Source organism: Microtus ochrogaster, chromosome 7 (genome assembly GCF_000317375.1).
Source record: "Microtus ochrogaster isolate Prairie Vole_2 chromosome 7, MicOch1.0, whole genome shotgun sequence".
In the NCBI taxonomy this organism is placed as follows: domain Eukaryota; kingdom Metazoa; phylum Chordata; class Mammalia; order Rodentia; family Cricetidae; genus Microtus; species Microtus ochrogaster.
The window spans coordinates 45,679,110-45,700,540 of NC_022014.1; the positions used below are offsets into that span (position 1 = coordinate 45,679,110).

The following is a 21,431-nucleotide window of genomic DNA, read 5'->3' on the forward strand; positions in this document are numbered from 1 at the left end:
TGGAGTTGAGAGCCCCAGTTGTCAGGGCCCATGAGCCCCACCCAGCAGAGCGACCACGGAGCCAGCTGTGGGGTACGCTGCTTGGAGCGCTCTGGTTAATAAAGCTGGAACTTGCTGAGAGCGGTCAAGGTCCGCTGGTGAGCCGACAGGTATGCCGTCCATCTGGGGGTAGCTTAAAGGTTGAGCTGTCTGTGGTCTGGAGCGGGAACTGGCTGACCTTTGAAGGTCTGTCTCTGTCTGAAGATCCACTGAGCTTGGATTTGGATTTCTGCTGTGACCATGCACTGTGGCCTTTCATTAGTAGTAGTATTTTTTTTTTTTGAAGTATACTTCAGGCTGGCCAAGTTATGAATCCTTGCCATTTTCACTTGCTAACCGGCAAACCGGAGACTGGTCATTCTTTAGGCAAACATAGAAGGATCTAAAATATTTCCACACCACCCTCAGGCTTCCTGAAATCCTCATGATTTATGAAAAATTAATCAAACCCAGGCTGTTCAGTGCAAACATGGCACTGGGCTGGAGTGGAGGGGAGAGGGATGGGTGGCCCCCTGCTCTTCCTCTGTATCCGTGGAGGTAGGTTGGCTTCAGGTGCCGGTGTGTCTGTGTGTAGTCTAAGGTGCTGTGGAAACTGCATGGTGCTATGCTATCTTACTATGCCGTTGTATTGGGCATAGGTGGTCCTGACGGGTGTGTCTTCCAAAGAGTCTGAAGCAAAGCATCCAGCTGGGATGCTGGGAGCTGGGAGCTAAGCTCCACAGGATGCTGGGATACTGGAAGCTGAGTTCTGTGGAATACTGGGAGAGTTCAAATCCATGCTGGGAGCTGGGAGCTGGGAGCTGGGAGCTGGGAGCTGGGAGCTGGGAGCTGGGAGCTGGGAGCTGGGAGCTGGGAGCTGGGAGCTGAGCTCCTTGGGATGCTACAATGCTGGAAGCTAGAGTGGCCACCGCCAGGGTGTGGGGGAGGGGAACAGGAGCCTAGAGAGGTGCAGGTGCAGCGCTGCAGGGTGTGAGTTGGAAGCGCGTGCCTAAGGTCAGATCTGCAGCAGCCAAGTCCCTTTCTTGCCATGTAGTGGCCCTGCCCTAGGCTTGTGACGATGAACAAGCTGTATGTGAGGCATTTCCTCAGTGCTCGTTGGATGGATAGATGAACAATAGAGAAAATGAAAATAAAGGAGCCCATGAGCCAAGATGCCGGTGGGGAGGGGCAGTCACACAGAGGAAAAATGTGACTCGCGCAAAGGAGCCAGCGTGAGGAAAGATAAGCACCGGGTGATGGATGTGGACGCAGCTGGTGCAATATTTCATAAACATTATAGCAGTGCATTTCAAGTTCCCTCTTAAATCACGGTCGGCCTGCTGCCCTCCCACCTCTGGGCCAGGACTGTTATTGCTCAGGGTGGGAAGAAGAGGTGCGGACTGTGGAGCAAGACCAAGAACCAGGTTTTGGAGACTCAGAGGAAGGGGAGGAGGGTATGTTGGGAGGGTGTGTGTGAGGGAGAGAGGGACAGAGAGAGAATTTGCTGAAATTGTTTAGTTCTCACTGAACTTCGGGGCTCTCCATTGGATAAAGGGGCTCCTCCTCATTGAATGACCACTGTGCTCTGGAAGCAACGCCCCTCTTGCCCCAGGGATGGTGGGAATAAGGAGGAAGCCTCTCAGGTGTGTAGAGGGAAGGATCCTAAGGGGCTCTGAAAGATGTTGTACCCTGCCCACATCCTGTGAGTCAGATTAGAGCCTGAAGAGGTGCTAGTGGTGGCCACAGGCTGGGCGAGGCTTGGGTGGGTGGCAGGGCTGACCAGAGTAGCCTGGAGATCCTGCTGGCTGGGTGGAACAAGGCAGCGGAGAGAGGCAGCCAGTTTGGAGGGTGGCTGGGATACAGATACACAGGGCATCTCTGTTCATACCCAGAATATTCATGCCTAAAAACTGAGGAATCATCAAGTGTGGACCAGGCTTCCCAATGGAGGTGATGCCCAGTTGCCACTTTCTCAGTGTCTCAGGAAAAGTGAGGCTAGGTACAAAAGGGATCATCACTTTCTCTGCATCTGACTTCCACCAAGACCAGAAAGACAGGCCAAGCAATCAGCATAGAGTGGTCCTTGCCGGAGACAGGGCTTCCCCTGGGCTCGAGAGCTCTGGTTCTCTGCTGTGATTTCCCTAGCTACTAGGTGATTAGCACACAGTGCCTTCTCTCTGCTTGGGCTCCTGCAGACTCCTGTGAGCACAGAAGCATCCTAGAAGCTTCTGTGGGGCTTGGGGACCCCTGGCTTCCAAGATAGGAGGGGCCTGGGAATCTGACAGTGCAAAGTAGAGGGTGAGAGACGGGCGATTTGATGGATTAGAGTTCTGGGCTGCAAGTACTGGCTTTCATGTAGGCTAGGGTACCAACATGAGCTGCAGGAGCCCTTCCTCCATGGGACCCCCCAAGGTCACAATGTTCACAGAAGGTCTTCTGGAGGCTGGAACATGGGGCCAATACAAACAAGGCAAACATCCTAGGGTGAAGGCCGCCGGAGCCTTCTGTTGCCCTCCTGGCCTGGGTGGCTTCTTCAGTTGAGTTAACCATCATTTATATGTATGAAGACATATACTTGGTGCACGAAAAACCCATGCAAAATTAGAATGCATGAGTACCCACAGAACCATCGTAATTCCACTCCTGTCAGCTACACAAATATTAAGCAAACAGCAAATATTTGGATCATTTAAAGTTTAATTAAATGAATGTTTTATTGGATTTAATTCGTGTCAATATTCCCCAGCTCCTTTTAAAATTCTAAAGAGATTTATGGTTACTGAGCCTTCTTCTCCCACCCTTGTTTCTTTATTTACTGTTCAGCAAGCTTTCCCTGGCAATCCCTGCTTCCAGGCTAAGTGGGAGGACCAGGCAAGCTAGGTTTCTGGGGTGAATTCTGGCTGGGGGTCAACTGGACAAGATAGGACCCTTACCTCTGAACCTGGCTCAACTTCTGAACAGCGGAGTGGCCTTGGGCAGGTCCCTTCCTTTCCTTAGACTTCAATGTAGATGTCAATAAAATGAAAGATGTGGCTAGGAGCCCAAGGGACCCGCACTATTCAGTTAAATACTTGACAAGAAGCTGCCTGCGGTGGGAGGGTTTATCCTGGCTTGGGGTTTACTAAGGGGGTGTAGACCGCCATGCTGGGGAGAGCATGGTAGCAGGGGAGTGAGGCCGCTGGACACATGGCATCTGGAAGCAGGACAGACAGACAAATGCTGGTGCTCGTCTTCTTCCTTCCTTTCACTCACGCTGGGACCCCAACCTATGGGAAGGTGGTTCCCACAGACAGAGTGGCTCTTCCCGTGTGCCGGGTTGAATGAGAAATGTCTCCTCTGGGCCAGGGTGTTTGAATACTTGGCTCTCAGTTGGTGGTACTGCTTGGGGAATTTTAGATGGTGCAGCCTTGCTGGCATGGGATTTAAGATCATACAGCCTGTTCTCGCTTTCAGTTTTCTCTCTACTTTATGCTTGTGTTGGAAGAGAAAAGCTCTCAGCTCACTATCGTGCCTCCCCACCATGATGGACTCCTATCCCCTTGGAACCCCATAGGCAAAATAAACCCTTTCTTCTATAAGCTGCTTTGGGTTTTGGTCATGGTGCTTTATCATAGCAACACAGACATAACTAATACATCCCTCCTCAGCTAACTAATACAGACATAAATAATACATCCCTCCTCAGCTAACTAATACAGACATAACTAATACATCCCTCCTCAGCTAACCCTCCCTGGAACCATTCCCACAGACGTACTGAGAGGTGTGTTTGAAACCAGTCAAGTGGACAATGGAGGTTAACCGTCACCCCTAGACTGTTAGATTCTACATCTCTGAGCAGATAATTCTGGGTGGGTGCCCCTGCAGAACCCCTCCATCTTTCAGGTGGTGCTATCCATCTCCATCTCAAGCAGAAGCACCAGGGATTGCTGTGCCTTACAAGAATGTCCATCAAGGCGCCTCTCCTCTTGTTCACTGGCTCCTACACAGTCCTATCTTACCGTGGTTTCAGGGTGAAATGTTCTCCATTGCTTCCCATAGGCTTTTGGAGGTGGAGCATTGCTGGAGAAAGTGGATTACCAGGGAGGGCCTTCAGGCTTCATCGCCCAGCCCCACTTCCTGTTAACTCTGCTATCTTCAGCTGACTTTGGGCTTCTGCCACCATAGCTTCCCTGCCTGAAGCCACACCTTCCCCGCTGTGATGGAATGATCCCTGTGGTTTGTGAGTCGTAATAAACACTTCCTCTCCTAAGTTTCCTGTCAGGCATTTCATCATGGTATTGAGAAGAGCAGCTAATACATCTCTAATGTAACCAATGCCCCTTCCTCCCATAAATCCTTCCCTTCCAGAACAAAGCTGCCAACTGCTGTCACCGGCAGATCCAACATGCAGAATTGAGAGGAGTCCCTGATTCTGTACCCACGCTGCCTTGGACATTATGCTCAAGCTGGTTCTTGTTCCTTGGATTTAAACTTGGTGTGCGTGTACACGACAGTGCTGGTGTTTACACTCATGTGCCTGTGTATGGAGGCCAGAGCAGCGCTCTGTACCCACAGGGCCATGGATGCCACTGCTATGAGAACTGTATTGGCAAGTTGCTGGGTGATGAAGGATTTTAAGGAGGGCAAGGAAGTCAGGTGGTCTACATGGATGGGCATCTATCTTACTGTGGGTCTGGCTTTCTGGCATACGTGGGCATCCTCTTGCTTCCCCCTGGTGTGAGGAGATAGGACATACGCTGTGATGACTGTCATGTCTGCATGAGAGAGCTCCTGTCAACCAGGGTGGTCAGCTCCAGTAGACCTTCGAGGGGCACTGGCTGGGTGGTTTGTCCTGTAGCTGTGGTGCTGTTTGCCAACCAGCATGGTGCCTGGCACACTGGCACACAGTGGGTGGGCTGAGGCCTAGGCCCCTCTCTACTCCTCTGCCCCAGAGTGGTAGTGTGTCCTTGGTTTTGCAGACAGTGTTGTAGGCACTGACCTCCACCTTCCTGCCTTCACGATGTTGGAGAGAAGGGTGTCCATGAGCAACCCAGAGGTTTTCCTTAAGCAGGTTAGAAACCAGGTAAATGAGGTCAAATTGCCCCCTGTGGTAAAATATCATTGAAACTATAGCTACCCTGCCCCCACTGCGCCACAAGCATCTTCTTACACACACACTAACACAGGGTCTCCATACTCAAAAGATCTACATCATTATACACTTGCATGATGGTTTACATCCCGCCTGTATTACTGACTTTCCTATTGTGATAAAACACTGTGACTACAGCATTTAGAGAAGGAAGAGTTTATTTGGACTTAGAGTTCCAAAGGGACTCTCATGTCTGTCATGGCAGGGGACATGGCAGCAAATGGCAGGCATGGTAGCAGGAGCAGGAATCTGAGGGCTCACATATTGAATGGCTAACACAAGGCAGAAAGGGAACTGGGAATGGTGAGAGGCTTTGAAACCTCAAAACCTGCTTCCAGTGGCACTTCCTCCAACAAGGCCACACCTCCTAAACTGCACAAACAGCATCGTCAATTGGGCACCAAATGTTCCGATGTCTGAGACTATGAGGGACCCTTCATTCAAGCCACTATGCTCCCTTTTGCTGCTGGCTTTTCTAGAGGATCCATAGGAGGAAAGACCCTAAAAGGGAAATCCAGGCTACCATGATTTAAAAGGGAATTGATTTGAAAGGTCAGTTTACCCTATGAATATGCCACCTACTCCATAAACATTCTTTAAAGTATCTTTAAATTTCACAGTACAGGATGAGAGATGCCCCAGTGGTTAAGAATATTTATTGCTTCCGAAGAGGGCCTGAGTTCCGTTGAGTGCACCTATATCAGGTGCCTTGCAACTGCCTGAAACTACAGCCCCAGGGGATCTGATACTTCAGGACTCTGGGTGCATGTGCATGTATGAGTGAGCGTGTATGCGTGTGCACACACACAAGCGTACACATATACATGTGCATGTATGAGTGAGCGTGTATGCGTGTGCACACACACAAGCGTACACATATACATGTGCATGTATGAGTGAGCGTGTATGCGTGTGCACACACACAAGCGTATACATATACATGTGCATGTATGAGTGAGCGTGTATGCGTGTGCACACACACAAGCGTATACATATACATGTGCATGTATGAGTGAGCGTGTATGCGTGTGTACACACACAAGTGTACACATATACATGCACACATGTACACACATAATTAAAAATTAAAAAAAATTAAAAACCTCACAATGCAGACCCACTAAGCAGCTGCCCTATCTTGAGACAATCTCTCTTACTGCAATCTCTCTTTGGAGGGTTTTAGCTAAATAAACTTTTGCTGAAGCTGTTTCTGTCTCTTGATTGAATTACCTCCTTCAAGAAGGTAAGAACCTAGAGACCCTCACATCAGGCTAATACCCCTCTTCCTGGAAAGCAGGGAGCCATACGATTTTAGCTGCTGATGAACTGAATCTGTCTCCACCTCAGTTTGACTTCCTTTCCTTGTGAGTTTGAACTCAGTGATATACTCACAAACACATGAGCACCCACTCAAATGGGACTCTGGCACTCCCTAGCCAGAGAAATTAAATTTCTCCAACTCTCACCAGGTTGGTGTTAGTTTTCTTATATCAGAAATGCATTTAGTGGCTGGCACATGGCCCGGCCTGGACATAATGCCATGTTCCAAAGGGTGCTTTCAGCAAAAAGCTGTTTTCAGAAGTTCAGCCTGCCTATACGCCAATGCATTTCCTTTTCATCCTGGCGTGTGTGTGTGTATGCTGGTATGTGTGAGTGTGGGCATGCACTCATCCTGTGGACTGTGTGTGAAGGTCAGTGGGTGACCTCAGGTATTGGTCCTCGCCTTCCACCTTCTTTGAGACAGGGTTTCTCTCGCTGTTCACTGCTGCAGACACCAGAGTGGCTGGCCCACAGCATCTGGGGATTCTCTGGTTTGCTTCCCACCTTGTCGTTGGGGAATTGGGATTGTTGATGTACACCACCGTGTCTGGTTTTATGAGGGTTCTGGGGATCTAAACTCAGGTTCTCATATTTGAGTGACAAGTGCTTGACCCACTGAGCCACTCCTCAGCTCCCACCTCAATATTTGGGAGCCTTTAAGGGTGCACTGAGGCTTACTATAATCCTGCTGAAGGATTACAGCTCCCTGTAGGAGAGCTGAAGCCAGGTGCTAAGACTTAGGTCTATAGAGGCGACCTCTGTTCATGTGTACTTTCCTAGGGATGAATGCTCTCTTCACTCTTTAGAGACACCTGGGTGTCACTAAAGGAGGTGTAGCCACTTTGTGACGAACTCTGGTGTCACCCTCGTGATGGGCACAGTGTGAGGATGTTAAGGGTTGAGTGTGTATCCAAGGCCTCCATACCAAATGAGGCGGTTGACATCCTAGACTTTGTGAGGCATTTATAGAATGGCGCTGCTTGGGCTTGGAATGGTGTTTGTCGTGTCTGTCTGTCCGTCTCTCTTTATGTGTGTACCTGCATGTGTGCGTTCACTGTACTGGAGATAGGACCCAGCTTGTATACCCTTCTCTCCATCACAGAACTGTCAGGCTGGGCTGTTTCCAAGCACCTGTGGGAACCTCGCAGCCATGCAGTCATGTGGTTGGGGATGGATTGTTCTAGAGCATGCCATCTTGACACAGGCTTTGAGTAGCAAGGTGCAGTAAGCCTATGTAGGTGGTTTGCTCCAAAGCTAAACAAGAGGGCACTTCGAGGCATCCTGTTTCTTTATGCATAACCAGTTTCAATTTTTCTGTTGTCCCTGTCCCTCTTGCTTGCCTCACTCTGGAGCTGGCAATAAACTTATTAGTTAATTACCCGCAGAGTCATGGGTAATTTACATTTTCAGTTGACTTACATGGGTTGGCGTTGCTTCACTCTTTATTACAGTTTAGTTGTCAAGGTGTGGTCTCCAGTGTAAACAAACCTCTTTATGAGATGCATGCAGACAGAGACCAGACTTGTTTTTATTTCCCATGTATCCTCAACACTTAATACAAAGCTGGGCACACAGAAGTGACTGAATAAGTGATTTTATGCAGGCGAAGGATTCCTGCTCATTCAGCTATTATTTCCTGGACACCTACTACCTGCCAAGATGCAGTGGGAACGTACTAGCAAGCAAAACAGGTCCAGCGCCTGCCAGCCTGGAGCTCAGCTCAGCAGATAAGATGGGTCTTGAACGGGGTGGGGGGGGCAGACTGGGCCATCTGTAGATACAGGGCGAGATTCTTGATTCCTGCCGTGCCCACTGCCCTCCCCATGTGCTCAGTGCAGAAGGTAGATCCTTGCCCTACTTTCTATTTGCCCACATTCCCTCCCTCCCTCCCTCCCTCCCTCTCTCTCTCTCTCTCTCTCTCTCTCTCTCTCTCTCTCTCTCTCTCTCTCTCTCTCTCTCTCTCTCTCTCTCTCTCTCCCTCCCTCCCTCCCTCCCTATTTGTCTCTGTGCTTGGGGATGCCTCAATCAGGTAGTTTAGTCTACATGTCTCCCATGCCTTGCCTTGTCTACCCCTGAGGAGGATGGAAATAGCTCTGCTCAAGATACGTGCAACAGGCCAAGCCAGGCATGTAACTGGGTGGTGAGGATACTTGCTTTATACTGGCAGCAAGGCCCCATGTCCAGTCCTCAGCTCTGCCAAAAAGATGACTTTGGCAAAAGGAAGAACATTACTTTCCTATTTCTTGATGACACTGTGAAAGGGGACATTAAAATGTATCTTCTATAATTATATGTCACTTACTCTGCATTTCAGAAATCTCTCTGGATGCAGAACTCTGGAGAGATTACCCATAGAAACAGAAAGTTTCTATGCCCCAAGAAAGGCTGTTGTGTGTCTTTCCCCAATTCCTGAGTATTCACCCATCATTTTGGGGGTCAGGAGGATATATGATTGGATCTGATTCATGGGTGGGGTTTGTGTGTGTGTGTGTGTGTGTGTGTGTGTGTGTGTGTGTGTGGTGCCCATGCCTGGTCACACCCTCAGCATCACTATGGGGGCTGATTTGGTGTGTTCACTTGGTCAGGTCATGGCATGACCAGATATTTGTTCCATCAATCATGACTCTGTCTGTGTGGGGAAACTTTTGGATGAGAGAAAGATCTGATTTTGCAGACTGCAAAGCAGGTTGCTCTTTATCCAGTGCGTCAAGGGCCTCAATAGAACAAACAGGCTGAGTAAGGGAAGCTTCTTCCTGCCTGACCATGGAGGTAGCGGTTTGGTTCTGATGATTAATATTGACTGGCCAAGTAGACAGGACCTAGACTCACCTAGGAGAACAGTCTCTGGGCGTGTCTTTGAGGGATTGTCTAGATTGGTTTAACTGAAGTGGGAATGTAAGAGTGTGGGAGGCACTACTCCTCGGGCTGGGGGCTTGGGTTGCCTAGAAAGGAGAGAGCAAGCGGAATGCGCCTTCATCCTTCCTCACTGCAGATGCAACGTGACAAGCTGACTCTGGCTCCTGTGCCACAATGGACTGCACCCGGAAACTCTGAGCCAAATTAACCCTTCCTTCCCTCAACTTTGTCCAGGGTGTGTTGTCATAGAAACAAGACAAACAATTCATGAACTGACCCTTCCTGGATTGTGAAACTTCTGACTTTCACAACAAGATACTTACCGCCTGTCCTTCTAGATCTTCTGGATCCCTAGCTTGTTACTAGCAGAGTGGGTTGGTCAGCTTCTTTCCAAAACTGTGTGGACCAATTCCGCATACTGAATCTATGTCTGTTTTTATTGCTATCTCTGTCTCCACTGATACCTCCATGTCCTGTTGGTTTAGTTTCTCTGGAGAACCCTGATTAATGAAGTCATTATCCTCCCCCCCCATTTCCGCAGGGACGCTATGGTCAAGCGTTTGTGGGAGTGAGGACCATGACCTCCTCATCCCTGTTTTTGAGGCAAGCCGCCTAACCCCATCAGCCTTGATGAGGGTGGTGAACTCAGCCTCACTGTGGCGTACTACTGAGATCTTGAGGTTTCTCTAGCAGATGGTATTGTAATTACCTATCACACCCCCTCAGAAAGGAAGGAAAACAAGTTAATGTACTGAAGGGACAGCAGGGAGACGTGGGCGGGCCCTGGGAGAGCCAGCGTCAGGTCAGGAAACATCCGAGCATCTTCCTGGTCAGATTATCTACCTCCTGTTCTTAGCCTTTGAACATCTCTCCTGGGAGCTGGTTACCTTACCCTACACTAGAGACCCTGCTTATGGAGGACATCTCGGAGGGGTAGGGGAAAACACACATGCAGATGACAATGGGGTGACAGGCATTATGGATACAAAGAACAAGATGAGGAGGGACAACAGAGGAGGGGGTCTCTTGCCCTTCCTGGCTTGGTGAAGGATTCTGGATCAACTATTGCTACACGGAGACCTGAGACCTGAAGGGTGAGGAGATGGGGGGAAGAGCATTTTTTTTTTTTTTTTTGGTCTTGAGCATCTTAGACATCCCAAGCTGGTTCAGAGCTGGCTATGAAATTGAGAATGAGCCCTGAATTTTCTTTTGGTGATTTTTTTCACATTGTGTGTGTGTGTGTGTGTGTGTGTGTGTGTGTGTGTGTGTGTGTGTGTGTGTACAGAGGGTAACTTGCAGGAGTTGGTTCTCTCCTTTCACACCATGGGTCCCAGAGATCCAACTCAGGTCATCAGCTTAGCATTGAGTGCCTTTAACCACTGATGCATCTTACCAGCCCTTGAATTTGAACTTCTGCTCCTCCTGTCTATAACTCCAGTGCAGTCCTGGGATTACAGGCATGCAGGACGATGCCCTGTTTATGCGGTACTAGGGATCGAACTTGGGACTTTGTACATGTTAGGCTTATATTCTGAGAGCTGAGCTATCTTTATGCTTTAGAAGGACACTTTAGAAGAAAGAGTTCAGGCAAACTTCCCAAGGCAGGGTGGGGGCTAAATCGCTATGGGAACTTTGGAAGACCAGTGTGGCTGACAGGGAACAAGGCAGGGACATGCGACACCATTGTAAGTGGACAGGAAGTGCCTGGGTGGAGCAGAGTCGAGGTAAGGACTAAATAGCTTTTAAAGTGATGGAAAGTGTCAGGGAATTAACTTTTTCCCTTTTCCCATTTTCACGTGTGTGGTGTGTAGGTGTGTGCGTATATGTATCACATGCATGTGGAGTCCTGAGGTTGATGCAGGAAAACTTCAATTGCTCTTCCATCTTAATCACTGAGGCAGGGTCTTTCAGTTTACCCCAGAGCTCACTGATTTGGCTGGTCTTGCTAAAGAGTGTGTTCCGGGGAGTCCCCTCTCTGCTCTCTGAGACTGGAAGCACAGGCAGGCCTCCACTCCCACATGGCATTTCACCAGGATTCTGGCATCTGGGAACTCCATTACTGGCTTCACACTTGCGCAGCAAACATTTTAACCACTGAAGTCATCTCCCCAGCCCTAAAGGGAGGTTTTATAAATCAGGGAACGACCTCGCCTGACCTTGCATGTGCTAAAACATTACTCTGGTAGTTGTGTGGCTAAGGCATTTTTGTAGGGAGAGGAGAGAATTTGGGAAAACACAGAGATCAAGGCAGGAAGGAAGAAACTTAGTGGTTCAGGGGACAGACTTGGGCTCAGTATCGGTTTGGATGAGGGGCCGCCAAGAGGGGGCGCCTGTGTCCCCACCTGATCCTTGAGGCAGGCAGATGAGGAGGGGAACTCCAGGATGGAGAACGGCCCCCCTCCCTTAGCCCACAGGCCCTGGTGGCTTGGTTCTAGTCCTCAATTCCCTTCCAAGCGTCAGACCGAATGAAGATCAGAGCCATTCTCTCGCTTCCTGAGTAAACAAGCATTGAAAGGACTTTCTCAGCGGCAGCCTTCTGCGAGCCACCATCTAGGAGAAAAGAAGTCTCTGGGGCCCAAGTCCCTCTCTCTAGGTGTCCTGGGGCCAGGTTACCCAGCAGGAGGCCCCTCTCCCCTCACCTTCCCTGGCCCCAACTCCTCTCACTTGACCTCTGCCCCAAGGCCCAGGCATGCTTCATGCATGAGATGGGAGAAGCCATGGTGGACAAAGTCATAAATAATCATAACATGCTTTCTGGCTAATTACCCTCCAGAGGATGCCCAGTCACGGCTGCATTTTGTAAATGGGCATCAGCAGTCTGTTTTGGAGCGTGGTTTGCGCTTGTATCTGATGCCAGCTCCCCACCAGCTGAGAGGCTCCAGGACTTTGGAGTTTCTGCCAACTCTCTCTTTTATTTATTTAGTTTTTAAATTTTGTTTTATTTAGAGAGAGGGAGAAAGAGAGGGAGTGTGTGTATTCTTTAGAAGTTGTTCATTCACCTTGTTTATAGAGACAGAGTATCTCATTGGCCTGGGACTAGCCAAATAGTCTGTTATGGGATTATAGGGCCACACCGTCACATCTGACTTCTTCTTCTTTTTTTAACCTGGGTTCATACACCATGCCTGTTCTTTTATGTGTGTTCTGGGCATTGAACTTGTTTGGCAAGCCCGTTACTGACTGAGCTATCTTTCCAGCCCCCATTTGTCTTTAGATCGTTGGGGCTGTCAGAGACAGGCTTTGAACCCTAGCAACCCCAGCAACAGGAGAGGCCGGGAGCAGGGCTGGCCCTGTAGTGGCGGGAAGGAGCTTGGCTTTTATTTTAGGGGGACTTCAGGCAGGAGGCAGGGACGCTCTGACAGGGAAGACAAAATGTGCATGGCAGGAGAAACCCCAGCTGTGGTAACAAAACACCCTGGCAGCAGTTTCCCTGGGCAGGTTAATCCCTTGGCATTAGGGAATCATTGGTCCCTCCAGTGCCCTCAGCATGCCACCGCAGCACCCCGCCACCTCCCTGCTCTCACAGGCACGGATCTGGGCCCCACAGTGTAAGCTGGTAGAGAGGATGTACAAGTTGGAAGAAGAAAGAACCCTTTTTCCAAAGCCCCCACTGATGTCCCCTCAAAGTTCACCGTCACATGCGTGTATGCTGCCATTCCTAAAGCCACCAAGGCAAGAAGGCTGGCTTGGGGAGCCTGTCGAGAGGAGGCTCTTTCCCAATGGAAGAACAGGGGACAGAGAGCTGATGGGAGGCTGGTGTTGGGTGCCCAGGGCTTTGCCTAGACCCTGAGCTATTGAATGGCGGATGATTTGGGTCACCTGCCGGAGGCAGAGTGACTGAATGGGGATAGATGAGACGAGGAGACTGATAGGAAGGAAAATTCGAGCCGATTGCTGATCTTGAGCCTGAAATCCTAGGCAGGTGCTGACTGTATTTGCTGGATGACTGAGAGAGAAGAAACTGAAGGTGAAATAGAGGACTCTGCTTTTAACTCCGGAAAGTGGACCGAGGAGCGAGCAGTGAGATCTTGGTCTAGGGCTCAGGCTAGGATGAGACTGTGAAATACATTCATTCTCAAGTGATATTTAGAATGGACCCAATGAGATCCCTGGGAGAATGTGAAGAAGAGCAATGGACTGGAGGCTTGAGAATTGGTACTCACCAATGTGCCTCAGGCTGGCCTTGAACACTTCATTCTCCTGCCTGAAGAGGCCTGAGCCACTATGCCCAGTCCCTGGAGCTTTATAACAGAGCAGAAGGTGGGTGGGACATGACAGGGAGGTGGAATGGAGGGTGGAGGAGATGAGGCGGGACCCTCGAGTCTAAATCTGTGGCTCTCATCTCACCTTTGGTGCTGCCTGGAAATGGTGTTGATCGTTTTAATTGGGGTGGCGAGGAGAGAAGGCAGTCTTCTGTTGGTGTCTACTGAGCGAAGGCCAGGGATGCGGCTGAGCATTTTAGAAGGTACATGAGTCCCCATGACAAAGAGACCTGGCTCTGGTATCAGGAGTGGCACTATTGAGAACCACAGCCTACATCAATATCATGACTTAGATGAACGTGCTGGAAGTGACTTTCCGTCCCTAGGCAGAAACAGTTGCACGCTTGAAGGACCCACTCTGCCGGGCCCACTCGCTGTCCCTGGTGGGGGATGGATCCCCAGGCAGGCAGCTGACTGGGGGGAAGGGAGACCTCCTGAGAGCCAGTGTGACCGTTTTTAGAGATGCCGTAGAACCTTCACCCATACCTGCTGAACCGAGGCAACACGCATGTCAGCAAAGTTTTAAACAAGTGTTGGATGTGCAGAATTTCCTTTCCCAGTGTGGGGATCTCTCTCCACTCTCTGGGTCTTGGGCAGACTCTTTCATTTATCTTTTAGAAAGGAAACCCTATAATGTATGTTTTGTCCAAGGACAAGTCTCAGGAAGAAAAACGCCTCCCGCTCCCTCTCCCAAGACCCCTCTGCCATCTGTCAGTTTGGAAATCTCCACATCTTGACCCACGGCAAATTACTTCTTGGCGGCGGTGCCATGTGGTGTCCGCCTTAGGTTGCAGACACACAGGGCTGCTGGCTGGCTGAGTGAACGGGTCATTTGAGAAATGGATAGGTGGGCCCATATCCCACCTCCCTCATCTTTACAGTTACAGACAAACCCTCCTATGTCCCTCCACATCTACGCTTTCCTCTCCACCCCTCCACAGTGGCTCCCAGGCAGAACCTTGTTTATTCTGGAAGATGGCACTGTTTGGCCAGGAGTCTCTTCTAGGATGTCTGCCCTCCCCTGCCTAGCATTTAAGGTCCACTAACACATCATCTCCTACTGTTCCCACTTAGATGGAGCCAAACTGAATTTTTGGCTGGTCTCCAAATGCATCCTGGGCTTTCCCATGCTCACTGACCATACTGGCACCAGCGAGCCCAGCCATATGCAAATGTGCCTGGGATATCTCTGCTCAAAGCAGGGAGGCTGGTGGAAGGCCAATGTGAACATTATAGAATTAGCCTCTTCTCTGCCCTGCCCTGCCCAGCTCCCACAATCCCACCCAATCCCACAAAATCGAGAAACTCCAGCCACCACATAAGAAGAAACTAAAGTTCAAAACATTATGTGGCAACTTTAGAGGAGTGGCCTGCGGTCTATCACGTGCAAGGGATGCATGGTCTACACGCCCAGGACTCACAGGTCCACAGGAGATACCTGACAGGTGGGCTGACCACAACCCTGCATGGCTGGCCATCGTGGTCTGATGTCATTGGTGGGCTGTTCCCAGTGTGGGGGACGGGAACACAGAGGTCCAGAGAGTAACAGCGGTAGGCAAACTCCCCATGGAATCTGAGACTCATTAGCTTGGGCCTGGTGCTGTCACCAGTCCTGCCGCAGTTTGCCCTCCCTAGCAGTGGAGGGCGTAGGTTTCTTGCATTCTACGGGAAGCTGTGGTGTCAAGGGCCTTTGCTGTGGAACTCAAGCAGTTTCCACAGCCCAGGAATGCTGCAGGGGTTCCTGGGGTAGCCAGAGCAGAAGTCAGCATGCTGGCAAAGGGCTCCCATGGCGGGATGGCTGCCTGTCCTGGGCAATGTGGGTTGGAACCTATAGAGGCTTCTGTGCTGAATCCGGGCTTGGCTTCTTCTTCTTCTCCCCCGCCACACATTATGAACAGGTTTGAATGGACCTAATATTTGGGTAAAGTTACCATCTGGGTTCCAAGGAGTGACTCTGGCTGTTTATAAATCCCATCTCATGCACAAGCCATGCAGACATGCCTCCAATGACCTTCCTCCATCACTCCACCTGCAGCGACTGAACATTCTCCTGCCCTTCTCCTAGAGACTCCACCCACCCCCTGCCTGCAAGTGCCAGGCTCCACCTGACTGCCTGGAGAGTCAGGGTACTCTGCAGTCCTTCCTGTCCACTGGAAGCCCATCTGTGCCAAGAGGCCCCATGTCTGCCTTCACTGTCTTCCCACCAGACCTGTCAGGAAGAGAAGGGTCACAAAGACCTGCCAAGGAAGCTCTGTTGATGGCAGGCGCTTCCTGGCCCCTTCCCCCTCCCCACTGAGTCCTACCGTCTACAGAGGACTGAGGGAAATGACCCCATGAGGCTTCCATCTGTCTTCATCTCTACAGATGTTGTATGTCATAAACCCAGCTAAGAGGTCCCTGAGAAGTACTGGAAGTCACTGTTGGTGACTGGCTCTAATGGCTACTGAGTGCCACCAGCGGGGCAGTTACTATATCCACATTCCAAAGATAATTCCTGGTTCTTGGAAACAATTATATCGCTAAATGAGTGTCTGCTGGGGCCAGGCCCTGGGCATCCTGGGAGCCTTCAGCAGTGGGTTCCTGGTGTCCCTGCTGTGCCTTTTGGACTCTGTCTGGTCTCTGTGTGCTCAGAGCCTACATTCTAGATGGCTTATCTCGTCCCTCAGCTATCTCCACCAGCCAGTTTTCCTTTCCCAGGCCCAGCCTCACTCTCCCTCCTGGTTCCTAGAGTCTCTTGTTCTGCGGTCCCCAGGCCTGCCACCTCCCTCCTACCCTCTTCAGAGCATCCTCTTGCTCTGTGGTCCCCAGGCCTGCCTACCTCCCTCCTATCCTCTTCAGAGCATCCTCTTGCTCTGTGGTCCCCAGGTCTGCCCACATCCTTCCTATCCTCTTCAGGGCATTTTTGCTTATACTTGTACAGTTATAGGCCACAGCTTCTATGAAGGCCTCCTGCCTTTAGGACCAACTCCTGGAAGGTCACCTTGACACCAGGGTGTGAACTGGCACCACTCCCACTTCCTATCTCAGTCCTGCCTTGTTCCTCTCCCTGTGCCTTCTTTGGGCTGCTTGTCAATCATACATGCTTCTTGGTTCAGGGCCATGGCCTCATTAAGTGCCCTGGGTCTGGCTTCTAGAAGATCAGATGGGTGAGATCTCAGAGGAGGTGGGTGCACTGACCAAGAAGGGAGCCCTAGATGGGGTATGAAGGGGTAGGGACAGGAGTAGGCAGGGCTCAGCATTACAAGAACCGCCCCTGCCTGGCTTCCTGCTGCCTTTTAGCACCTCGCATGGGGCTGAGCACTCTGCTTGACCCCAGTAGCATCCAAGGGAAAGAACTTGGTAAGGAACAAGTAGTAGTAGGAGGAGCAAAGACAGTTTTGTAGAGGCAGGAGGGCATAAGCAGGTGGAAGAGCAGCCAGGCGCTTGGGATGCTGGACTTGCAGAGGTAGAAGAGAATGGGCATATGAGCCATGGCAATGAGGCCACCAGGTCTCTGTGCACAGATCCCAGCAGGAGCATCCCACTATTCCAGTCTGCGGGGTAACCCCAGAGGGTGCAAGACATGCTCCCAGCCACACAGCTGGGAAGTGGCAAGGCTCCAGCTGTGTGTGGGTGATCTGTCCAAGCCTACTGCCCCACTACTCAGACTGGGGCACCCTTCCTGAGATAGGGTTTTGCTGTGGTCGATGGTTCGGACATCACACATTTCCTTTGCAAATAATGGGACTCTCCATAGGACATATATCCATGAATCCTGGCAGCAACCTGACCAAGCCTGGTCATGTTCTCCCTGCCCCAGGTGCACAACGGGGCATCTAAGCTCTCCTTAAAGAGGAGTATAGCATGGCCATCCTGCATAATGACCCTAGGGCCACCAAGCTCAGGGGTCCCTCAATCTATTACCTTAGCACTCTTATTAGTCCCTCACTGGATACTGTGAGCCATCCCAATACTGGCTGACTGTCGCTGCTCTTACAGAAAGTCAGAGCCTAGGAGTGGGGACCTCTATGTCAACACAGGGTGCCCAGACCACAAAGTATACACTGTGTGACTTCTCCTTGCTCATGTGGTTCTACAGATGAGCCACGGAGACATGGGCAGAAAGGCTCTGTGTTATTCCAAACACCACCACTAACTTGATCGAGTTCCCAGAGGTGGGGCAGACAGCAGTGGTGTGAGCCCAATGAAATGATGGGCTCGGAAGCTCCCTAGCCATCTCCTGGCTGAATCACAGCCAACGGTGAACACTCGGAGAGCTAAGGCCCTGCCTGATCTTTCTCTGCTCTTGCTGACCAAGAGGCGAAGGAGTGTTGAGTGCCAGGCTTTCTGAGTCCCTGAAGACAGGACAAAAGGAACCTAGTTCTATATCCTTGCCCAGGGGCAGACTTGGCAAGGTTCTGTCTACTGCTGGGGCCAGAACCTTGAAGGGGGTAAGGTTTTGGTCCCTGGGAAGTTGTCATTCCCCCTGAAGAGACTGGAGTTACCTTTCCCAAGGCTATTGTGCGCTCGGTCTCTGCCATCCTTGAGCCATCCCGTGTTCCCTTTGCAACACTGCTTGATTAACTTCCTGCTGACTTTGTCCTATTGTATGATAGTTTTTTGCTGATACTGTCCCATTTTTTCCCTTTCAGGAAGACGGTATATAAGGTGGTGTGTTTCTTAATAAACTTGCCTACGTGAGCCTTCAGCTTTTTTAGGACCTCCTGATGCCACACCTGGCTATCTTCTTCTCTTCTTGTCCCCTGGTCATCATGCCCCTTAGGGCCCTGTCAACTGAAGAATGACCAGTTCCTGGTCAAGGGAGTCCCTAGCACAGAGACCAAAGGACACACTGTCCATTCCTTTTTGCTGCTTGTTGAGTAGGCAGATGCGGAGGTAATCCAGGAGCTGGCCATGGTCCCTGAAGGTCAGGAGAGCCACTCTGGGTCAGACTGCTATTCACAGCAGCAGGGTCCCTGCTGCTCTGCTCCAGGAAAGGTTGGCCTGGAATGGTGCCAGCTAGCTACTCGCCCATTGTCCCTGAATCCTCACTAGGCCTCAGTTCTTTAGGAGGACCATGACTTTCTGACTCCTGCCATTGAAACCAGAGAGCAAGCAGGACCCACAAGTCATGATGTTGGAACGTCCGGCTTCTAACCCAGCAGGTTAGGCTCCCATTGTGTGCCTTGTCTCTTTGCTTGGCGTCTGTGAGGTACCAGTTCTCAGACTCACCTTTCCTAGCAGGGTAGAGAGGGGGTGGGGGTAGCAGGAGGAGCTGGGGAAAGGAGAGAGAGGAGCAAAGGCAGGGAAGAGTCAAGGAGGAGAGAGAGATGGTAAGGGGGGTGGGAGACAGGAGAGCGCAGTATCAGGGTTGGGGAGGTTGCACAGGTCAGCTCAGGGCAGGCTCAGCATCATCACCCTTTGAAAACTTCAGGCCGTGTGTCTGCCTGTTGCCAGGGTGCTTCTTCCAGACTGACTTAAGAGGACTCTAGGCTAGGTGAGGAGGCATTCTTGGGATGAGGACAGCCCCCTCTTTACCCAAAGCACTTTCGCATCTGAAGTCCCATCAACCTTACAGAGAGCCTGGGTCGGGGATATCTGTCCATATCACAGATGATGAAACTGCAGCCAGATTGACGTGTTAGGTCTCTGAGTGGATCCTTTTCACTGATGACCAGGGGGAGCAAGAAAACTTTTGTGGCTTCGAGTGTTTTCAGAGAGAAGTTTCCCTACGCCCTGGAGCCAAGTACTTGGGATTGAGTGACTGTGCTTTCTCAATTCCACACCACTGCACATCCCACCCCGTACAAGGCTCTAGGCAAATCAGGTGTCTAGCATTCTACATTAGGTCATGGGCCTCGAAGCTTTGCCTATATTTTTAAAAGTTACTCATACGTGTATAAATTAATAACATAAACACTGAAGCATTTAATCAGAAGGCCTCTCCCCCAACCCCTGGCCTGCACTGTGTTTATTTCTGTCAGGAGTAGGCGAGCTCATAACCACAGCATGGGTCATACTGTCCTGGTCCTTATGTTCCTCCCTCTCCACAGCTGCCAGCTCCCATGCTTTCGGCAAGCTGGCCAGGACTGAGAAGTCAAATGCTTACCTGTAGTATAGGTAGAATGGCCCAGGCCTTTCTTTCTACTGACTAACCACAGCGAAGGTGGATAGTGGCTGTTGGGGTATGGTGCCCGCAGCTTCACAGAGCAGGGTGCGGGAAGAGCCCGCCTTATATCAGATGTTCTGATATATAGTTCCTGCTCACATGCCATCTGAGGGCTGGCACTGTGATGCTCCCTGTGAGATGGCCACTCACTCAGGTGGTGTGTGCGCAGGATGCCTGAGGTCTCTAGAGTTTCCCAGGAGCCATCCCTGTGGACCGCACGCACCCCCTTTCTGATGTTGTACTCTCTGGGTGATATCTCCGCAGCAGCGCCAAGTGAGGAGTTGGTGTCTTTATTCTATAGAAACCCATGTAATATTATTGGTTTATGGAATTTGAGGAACACAGATGTTTGGGTGACCCTGGGCCACTTCCATGTACCTATTGTTAGGCGATGTTTTGTGCCTGGGATGCAGGGAGGACAGGTGGTGGGTCAAGATAATCTCCGCATCTGACTGGCTGTGTTGAGGTATCTGAACCACACCCAGGCTAGGCAGAAGAGCAGAACGCAGGAGGACAGGCTGTGTACATGGACAACCACTGAGGAAGGGGGGTCCACATTTCCTGGGGCCAACCCTCTAACTGAAAGTGAGCATGTTTGCATTTAAAAAGCCCAAGCCAATGGATGAAAACTAGCACTCTGTAACCATTCTTAAGAAAACCAACTGGAGAGCAGTCCTAAAGTACCGGAGAACCAGGGGGAAAGTCACATGGGCAGAACAGCACTGATAAACCCAATGGCCAGGCTTCATAAGGAGCCTTGAGTACCACAGATGGAGTCTGGGGGCTTCTTCTGCTGTGGCCTCCACTCTAGGGTTACAAGGCTGTGTTTTTAACAGAAATGGGCATGGCTGAGTTTCTCCACACTGCATGGTCGGCAGTTGGATGCCAACTCCCAAAGTGCCAATCATCTCCTCGTACTTTGGGTAAGGTATGGAGGTGTTGGAGAGATCTGAGCTCCTAGAGAGTTCTGAGGCCTTTGTGGTTCAGATGGGAGGTTCTGGAGTCCTTACTTTTGTCTTGGCAACCCAGCTTCCTACGGGGGCAAATCCAAATATAAACTCGAGCTGTTTCCCTGTTCTTCTTTGGAACAGGAAGGAGGGGCTGGACTGTTGGGCAGTTTCCTAACTTTAGAAACTGCAAGACGAGGCAACAGCCTGTCCCTGGCTGGCCAGCCCATGGATTCTCCTGCCTGTCTTCCTAGCGCCAGTCTGCCCAGCTCCTTAAGTGTGGGTTCTGGGGATTGAACATAGGTTCTCACACTTGAGTGACAAGCAGTTCACTGACCGAGCCATCCTCCCAGCCTATCTTTCCACTTGTATAAAATTGGAACATTTTACTATGAAATGACAGTTTTTATTCCAGAAAGAAAAGAGAGGGGAGTCCTCAGGAGCGCCACTGTCTCGGGGTCTCATGGGGATCTCAGGGGAAGAGCAGATTCGCTCTTCAAGGTCATACTAATCTGGGTCCTGCCTGAGGCTGGGCTTCAGCTCCTTCGCTCTGTTGGATCTGCTGAGCCCCTCTGCCTTTGAGGTCTAGAAAATTCTACAAGGCATGTCGTGTGTCCTCTTTCATCTTCCTATGCTGCTGGCTGCAGACCTGACTGCATTTGGGGTTTTTATGAATATTGGTTTGGTGAACACTGTGCTTGTGAAGCCAGGAGAGAGAGAGAGAGAGAGAGAGAGAGAGAGAGAGA

The 21,431-nt window shown here is 50.7% G+C and overlaps 1 protein-coding gene across 1 annotated transcript in view; it reads right to left on the minus strand.

Moving 5' to 3' along the window:
* The window catches only part of Fstl4 (follistatin like 4), a 433,260-nt gene that overhangs the window by 56,744 nt on the left and 355,085 nt on the right, over nt 1-21,431 (minus strand). The window lies entirely within an intron of this gene.